At 43.2% G+C, this 8,378-nt stretch overlaps 1 non-coding gene and 1 pseudogene across 1 annotated transcript; both read left to right on the top strand.

The window, feature by feature from the left end:
- Window positions 1-4,385: 4,385 nt before the first annotated feature.
- LOC149205853 (U2 spliceosomal RNA) lies at window positions 4,386-4,581 on the top strand. Its single transcript, XR_016253144.1, has one exon. It is a non-coding gene; the product is annotated as a U2 spliceosomal RNA (small nuclear RNA).
- A 1,412-nt stretch (window positions 4,582-5,993) lies between these two features.
- LOC149205852 (protein ARABIDILLO 1 pseudogene) lies at window positions 5,994-8,115 on the top strand (annotated as a pseudogene).
- The last annotated feature ends 263 nt before the right edge of the window (window positions 8,116-8,378 follow it).

The raw sequence follows: 8,378 nt of genomic DNA, 5'->3' as shown, positions 1-8,378 counted from the left end.
TTTTGCATGGCTGTTAAGCCCTCTTGCATTCCACGAGATGATCTTCATGTTTAACTAAATTTCTTGGTAGGACGGGAAGGCGCTAAGTGCCTTCATCTTCCCTGAGTTTATCATTATCATGCCTAGCTCCTGTAGAACTTCACCACTAGTTCTACGGCCTCTTCTTTTCTTCATCTTTGAGCTGGATGATTTCCATAGAAGACTTTTCGAGTGGAGGCTATTGCCTTTTACTATACCTAGCTTCCTATTCTGCTTTTTGCCTTGCTATGAACAGGTCGTTTACCTTCTTGATTTCTTCTTCCGGTGCGTTTTATATTCCTCGAGCCTTCCAGTTCTCAGCAATTACTGGTAGATTCATCCCCTCCCTGGCTAGCGCCTCTTCCCACTCTTGATCCTCGCTTCCGCCATCACTGGTGAGCATATCAGTTTCTTCTTCCGTCTCCTCTATTCTCTCCTGCATTTGAACTTCGTTGTTGAGATCTCCTTCATCCGTTCCTTCCCTGGTTGGTTCTTCCTTTTCATCATGCCCTGCATCTGATGTTAGGGTTTTGTGCTTGTCCTCCGAATCTGTTTCAAGATCTAAGATCACAAAAGAGTTGCTGTGGTTGTTTCTGTCTGTATTACCTTTGTTATTCTTCCTTCTGTTAGCTCTCTGTCTAGACTTGGGTTTTATGAAGGTTTCTTTGTCTTTGTTGGCTTGTGCTGTTTCGGTCTCTACTTCCTTCCTAATCATAGGGCAATCTCTCATCAAATGCCCATGTTCATGACATTTGCGGCACCAGAAGGGAATCTGCTCATAGTCTATGGCCTGAAAATAATCCTCGTCCCTATATTCCAGCCAGAGCCCCTCATGCAGTGCCCCGAAAACGTCCATTTCAACACAGATTCTGGCGTAAGATGTGTATCTCTTTTGTAATGTTGCTTCCGAGGCCTTGATGAATGTTCCCAATTGGTCACCAATTTGTTTCAAGGCATTTAGACCCCAATAATCTATTGGGAGAGAGAACAAACGAATCCAGACTGGGACTTGAGTAAAAGATTCTTTCTCTGGGGCGAAGTTTGGTTTCCATGGTCGCATGTACAGACCAGCTGAAGCCAAAAAGTATGGGCCACCCTCAAAAATTCTATCCTTGTCTTCTAGGTTGGAGAATACAACTGTGAAGAATCCCTTGGCTCCCAAATGAAGTTTAACATCCCCCCTCGGCTTCCATTGTTGTCTGATCCAATGACAAAGAGTCCTTTCAGATGGCCAAATACCCATAAATTTGCAAATGACAGCATGTTCTGCCATGTGCTCTCTGTATGCCTGAATCTCTGGGTCAGTTATTACTACCCTGAGGTTATTGGTCTTTTTTGGTTTGCAGACCCCATTTGATGAAGAGTATCTATTGGGGCTTGTGCTTGTCTCCCCCTCCTTTTCCGGCTTTCCTTGCCTATTATCTGTTTGCTCCCTGTCTTCTCCTGCTTGTCGCTCCTCGTTTTCTGATGATTTAATTATTGAGGCGATTTTGTCTTTAGTTCCTGTCAGGCTTTCATCCACTTTGCCTTTGCCTTCCGTTGTGTTGTCTGGCTTGTCAGTTTCCCCTTGTATTTTCTCCTTATTCCTCCTGCCGTTCTGCTTGTTATTGTCAAGCCCAGAAATCCTGACCCCTTCCTTCTTATTTTGCCTCTGCTTCTGCATGATTATCTGTTTGAAAGTAGGGGTCCCACTGGACCCCTCTGCCCCCATCCGGTCGGTCAGCTCTTGACCTTTTCGAAACAGTGCTGCGAAACGAGAGATGACCACTTCCAGCCCTGCAACGGGATCAGCACATCAGAAACCCTAGTTTCGCCCTCGGCTTCTCTGCTTGGATTATATCATTTCAAATCTATTAGTGGAAGGGTTTTACTGGGTTTTCCCCTTGATAAGTGTTTTTTGTTGGTTGAGTCTTTTTATGTTATCAATATGTTGTACCACTATAAATATGTTTCACCTTGAAGGTCAATTTGATCTTGTCCACGTTAGTGAGTGTGCGCTTATGTTTCATCTCCAAAAACATATTGTGGGAATCTTCATCTTGAGATTGAAAGCGGTCCTTTGAGAGTTCTATGTGATGGATAATTTTGAACGAAGCTCGTGCTCTCATAGCCTAAGGGTTATCTCTTCCCCTTTGGAAACTTTTTCTCGAGTCCATGGGGATTTGGTTGTGCCAAGTCAAGGATCATGGATGTTTTTGCAATGTTCAAGACTGTCGTGCACTGAAAGTGGGAAAGTACACTACATGAAAGGAATACGAGCGATCAATTTGTTGATTCCAAGTCATAGGTGCTCGTGATTTGTTTCAAGGCAAAACCTTGTTTTACCTTTGTCTCAAACTTCTCCTTAATTTTAACCACATATCTATAGGTCACTCCCAAGCACATTGAGATGTCCAACAACTACATGTTAATACGCATATACTTTTGCAAGCCACCACTGCACTTGAGAACTCCACACTGGTTTGTTTCGTGTTGGTATAGTCCTATATAGCCTTATCTTGACGTTGGTGGCATTGTAGCCATCTGGGGTATTGGTCCTTGCAGTTCCCCACGTGGTAATATTCCTCCTTGAGGGCACCCTCAAAATCACCCCATGCAATGTATGTGTCTTATTCACACTTCTTCATCTATAGTGCTCGTTGATGATGGTTGTCCCACTAATGGTGGACACGGGGGCGTGGTTCTAATTTTCTCCTCACTCGAGAAGCTATTAGCGACTATAAGTAATTCAACGACTGCTTTAAGGCATATGCATCTCCTTCCTTCAAATAGAGGGATATCCATATTAGCTTATATCTGGAAATGCGTATCTATGTTGATCAGAAGGCTCGATGAAGAAGATGAACCCATGATGGTGGAGAGTGGTTGCAATATCCTAGCTCACTAATTCAACGTCTAGATTCCTTGATTGTTCATGATGCCTTGGAGTAACAACGTTATGGGATATGTCGCTATGTTTTCTTCTACCATAGGATCTTATCTAGGCAAGCAACGTCGATTGACCAGGCTACTTCTACCCTAATCTTGTTAGAGGGGCATGCATCGAGCAGCACGTGTCTCCGACGTCGTTGGTTCAGATTGAGGTGGGAATCCGTGGACACGCACTAATGCATGGAAATTAATCTGTATATGAACAATTAAATAACCTCAATTGTAGAAGTAAGCAAATAGAATGAAACACAACGGACACACATTCGTGGAAGAATGAAAGTATTATTATCAAATGGGCGATTGCATGGTGGTGACAATCTCTAAGGAGAGATGCTTAGCTACTCTCATGTGCAACACCCTCCCCAAAAGGCGAGAATGCATTCATCGTGCTTACAAAGCACTGAGCCATAAATGAAGACAATAAGGGGAGCAGATGAAGCATGGAAGGCCAAGAGTCACATGGGCTAAGGTGGAAAATCGATGGCCAACTTGTCGGGGCCATAACTATTGTGCATGAAACGAGAATCGGGTCCAAAGGTCGTAAAAGAGCTCACAATGAGACCAGGAACGAATAAAATGGTGTGTATTTTAAATAGGACTTTTTGGGGCCGAAAATGATGTTTGATGCCCACAAACGACGCAAGACGTGGAAAGCTCAAATTAGCACTAAGCCGCCGAGAGTTGCTACAATGGTCGACAAGGTCCAAATAGTGGAATGGATCGCATCAGTGGTAATAGATGTGGATGTGTGAATAAGAAATTTTTTCCCCATTTGAGCAGGCAAGGCTTGACACATCTTAATCGAGAATCATTTTTGCTTTCTATGGTGGTGGTGGGAAAAAGAAAAAAGAAGAGGAAAGAACTCTCGCATTAGGTCTTGTTTCATATCTAAGGTTGGTAATGTAGAACTCTCCTCCCACATTGCATCAAGATTTGCATTTGTCTCTAATATCCGGAAAAAATTTCCATCTACTCCTCCATTATTTGCATCCTGGGAAGAGTAACATGGGCCTCACATGGCACATTCAAGATTCTAATGTGGATGGCATTAATGGATTATTTGGGCATAGTGTTGGATAAACTTTTTTTCATTCTTCCAAGTGCATTGCGTGTTTCAAAAGTGAATCAAAGAGGATATTTAACCACCACCAATGAAGCGAAGAGAGTGGAGATGGTAAGAATATTAAAAGCATTAACTTATAAATTTGATGGTAAGAATATTAAAAACATTAACCTATAAAAACCAATCCAATGGTAAGAATATAAAAAACATTAACTTATAAATTTGATGGTACATGGCATGTTTTATTTATTTAAATTATAAGTATTATGGGACAGGGAATATATGTGATGTATATATATACCACATGCAAGGAGGAGTAAATGAGAGGAGAGGGGGAGTAGTAGAAAAGGGAGGGAGAGAGAAGGGATAAAGCATACCTTTCTCGGCTTTTGGCTAAGACCAAGTGTAGTATCTGTTCTTATCAGTTTAATATTTGATACGTGGTTCATAGAACCACATGATATTAAATGTATTTTTCTAGGGGGAGGGCTCACTCACAATAGTTTGCTATTGGGGCTCTCGGGCGTCGCTTGTGCGTTGCACTATAGCACCAGCCCGGCGCACCCCAACAACACCAACACAAATATTTTTTTGTTTTTATTTAGTTATCTGTAAACCTAGGGGGCAGAGGATGGAGGAGAGGCCATTAAATTAGAGGTTCAGGCCGAGTAGACACGGCGAGCCTCATTTTGTAATTATGTATGAATTTGATTTACTGTTGGGAATCGGTGAGTGGGTATTGTAGTATTGAGGTGCAGGTAGAAAGATTATTTTTTGTTACGAATCAACGCATGCATATATTTTCTGCTTTGTTCCCTTTTAATCTTCCAATTTTATCAGAGAGGCTGTGGACTGCAGTTGTCAGTACACCTGAATTAAGAAGTGGATTTCACTCGAGATGAGAGAACTCATATTTGGAAGCTCCCGGCAAATCCTCAAAGACCCCGGCCAAGTCTGTGAGCTCTAGCCACCGAAGGCAGAGCCTGAGGTTGTCGAGAAAGAAGAGTCGAAGCCGTCGCTGAGCATTGAAACACCGAACGCCAAAGAGAAAGCCATCAAGCCGTTTCAAGATTTGAACGAGCCAAGGGTCGAGGCCGAGGCTGAGGTCGAGAAAGAAATCCCCTTCAGGTATCTACTGACATTACCTCGGAGTTGGTTGCACTTCCAGTTCTTTCAGGACTGAGACTCCTTTCTGCGTTTCTTGAAGATTGTATTTCATCCAATTGACTGCGAAGGAAGCCTGTCTCATCAGTCATTTGGCGAACTTGTGCTTGGGGATCTTGCATGCTTCATACATGTTCAGGATTAGTTGATTTTGGTGAAGAACAAGCTGGAGCAGGGTGCCATAATCTGGATGCATATCAACAGGAGGATGAGGGAAAAGTAGGCATACTTCCCGACCTTTGAGAGCCTCATCAGGGCTAGTCTCGCTATTATTTTCCATTTGAAGCAGAGGAATTAACAAGAGATGAAAAGTACATAAAAGAAAAAGCCTAAAGAACACTTCCGATAAGTCTTATGGGCCCATAACCCACAGGCCTCAGAATCGATTATTTAAGGGAAAGGGATTTTGATTAACCCCCAGAATCTCAGTCCCCATCAAGTGGTATCAGAGTGGGAAAAGATTTCCTGTGGAAAATAGTTTTTGCACGTGAAGAAAGAAGAGACTGCAGCAATATAGACCAAGAGAAGTGTGAGAGAAGAACCAGATGTGTTTTCAAAAGCAGAGCAAGTAAAGCACCCTAAAGTGGCAGTGAACCTGAAGAATCCAACAAGAGATTGGACAAAGAGGATAGTTGAAGTGTTCTAAGAGAGAGTGAGAGATTGCGGAAGCCTAGAAGGAGCAAAGGTGTTGCTTAAGAGAAGGTTCGAGATAGAGGACCGTGCTTACCAAAAGACTGAGTGAGGAGAGCTTAGTGAGGTAAGATTGCAGTAAGGAGAACTTGTTATTGTAAGGGCTTGTTGTAGAGGAGAGGAGCTCATGGAAAGAGAGAAGAAGAAGATGACTACAGACAATCAAAGCAGAGGTTCAGGAATAAGCCACAGCATAAGGAAAGATGCCAAAGCGAATGGCATGAGGATGAGTCAAGAAGAGTTTGCCAGAGAGAAAGCTAAGATAGATTTCCAGATTAGAAGACCAGAAGTATGGTTGGACCATGAGGAAGAGAGTAAAGTGGCAGAGGCTACGAGAAAAGAGAAATCAGCAAGTGAAATTAGAGATAGCAGGAGAGTTGAGAAAGATTGAGCAGATGTTGAGTGCTCAAGAGGAACCAGAGGAACTCAGAGAAGCAGAAGCAGAAATGGAAGTTTCCATTTGTAGACCAGAACAAGGTGAAATGTTGGGTGAAAAGGATAATGAGAGATCAGTTGAAGATCTCATGGACTATTGGCATAGTTCAGAACAATTCGAAGATACGTTGATAAGGGAAGCACATGAGGCAATGAAGCCTTGTGATTTTAATTCTCTTAGTTTGTGTATGTTTGCAGGATATGCAGAGGATGTTGGACAGTCTGGTGAAGCTGTCACAAACCGGAATGAAGCTCTTGAGGTGAAGTATGATGGAGAACCCCTTTTAGAGGAAGAAGGTGTTGATCTATTGCAGCAGAAGGAGTTCATCGATGAAATTCTGTTTGGGGTGAAACAGTCAGATGAGGTTGATATAGCCCAGAAGTCTAATAACAATGCCATAGTGGTACTACAAGAAGATAAACCAATGAATTTGGAAATTGATAGTGTAGAAAACAGGACAACTCAGGAGGATGTCCAGGAAAGAGCGGCCACTGCACTTGCGACGTTTGTGGTGATTGATGATGAGACAACAACCGTTGATCCTGCTAGGGCAGAAGCTGTAATGCATGGCGGCGGGATTGGGTTTCTGTTGGATCTCGCAAAATCGTGTCGAGAGGGTGTACAGTCATAAGCAGCAAAGGCCATAGCAAATTTATCAGTCAATGCAGATGTTGCCAAAGCAGTTGCCATGGAAGGGGGCATTAGCATTTTGGTTGCCCTTGCCAGGTCGCCTAACAAATGGGTTGCTGAGGAGGCTGCTGGGGGATTGTGGAACCTATCTGTAGGAGAAGAGCACAAGGGTGCTATTTCAAAGGCAGGTGGAATAAGGGCATTGGTGGATCTTGTATTCAAGTGGCCTTCTAGTGGGGAAGGCGTTCTGGAACGCGCTGCTGGTGCACTTGCTAATTTAGCTGCGGATGACAAATGTAGCATGGATATTGCAATGGCTGGAGGGGTTCACGCTTTGATGATGCTTGCTCGCTTCAACAAACATGAGGGAGTCCAAGAACAGGTTGCTCATGCTTTAGCTAACTTGGCAGCTCATGGGGACAACAATGGCAATAATGTTGTTGTGGGACAAGAAGTAGGTGCACTTGAAGCATTAGTGCATCTCACTGGCTCTCATCATGAAGGAGTCAGACAGGAGGCAGCTGGAGCACTCTGGAATTTGTCTTTAAATGACAGAAATAGAGAGGCAATTGTTGAATTTGGCGGTGTCGAGGCCTTGGTCACCCTCGCACAAAACTGTGGCAATGCATCACAAGGGCTTCAAGAAAGGGTTACAGGAGCCTTGTGGGGATTATCTGTATATGAAGCAAATAGTATTGCTATTGGACAAGGAGGAGGTGTTGCTCCACTAATTACATTGGCTCGTTCTGATGTAGAAGATGTGCATGAGATTGCAGCTGGAGCATTGTGGAATCTTGCATTCAATGTCGGGAATGCTTGGCGAATAGTTGAAGAGGGAGGAGTTCCAACACTTGTGCATCTTTGTTCATCGTCTGGATCAAAGATGGCATGCTTCATGGTTGTGTTAGCACTTGCTTACATGTTTGAAGGCCTGGAAAACTTGAAGGACGACGTGGAGAATGTCTTTGAAGGACAAATGGATGCCAATCTTCAGTCAATTGCAAAAATTGATGCTTTGTGCAATGATGCGGGTATTGCATATACTGGTCATCAATACTGCTCTATTGGCATTCCCACTGAAGCAGCTTTGAAGGTGCTGGTAGAAAATATGAAATTACCAGGTTTGGGGGAGCATGTAAAGGCTCGAAAGGATGATGATCGTTCAATTTTTGCAGAAATCTGATTAGTTTGTTGTGAGTGGTGGAGTGAAAGAGAACACAGAGTTGCTACTTTAGAGTTTGATCGAATGTGCAAGTCAATGGGGGTTATTGTTAAGTCAAATGCAGGAAATAACACATTGCTGGTGAAGAGTGCAGTTGAGAGTCTGTTAGAGAGAAGCTCCAAGATTTAGCTATCTGATGGAACAGTTGTTCAATTAGATGTAGACTTTAGACAGTGCATACTGCAAAAACTCAAAGGGATGACTTCAGGAGCTCTACGATGTTT

This window comes from Pinus tabuliformis, chromosome 1_2, assembly GCF_031772625.1.
Source record: "Pinus tabuliformis cultivar Carrire ecotype Pingquan chromosome 1_2, CPIR1, whole genome shotgun sequence".
Classification (NCBI taxonomy): Eukaryota; Viridiplantae; Streptophyta; class Pinopsida; order Pinales; family Pinaceae; genus Pinus; species Pinus tabuliformis.
The sequence above is the reverse complement of the archived record's forward strand: the minus strand, read 5'-3'. Positions and strand labels throughout refer to the sequence as shown.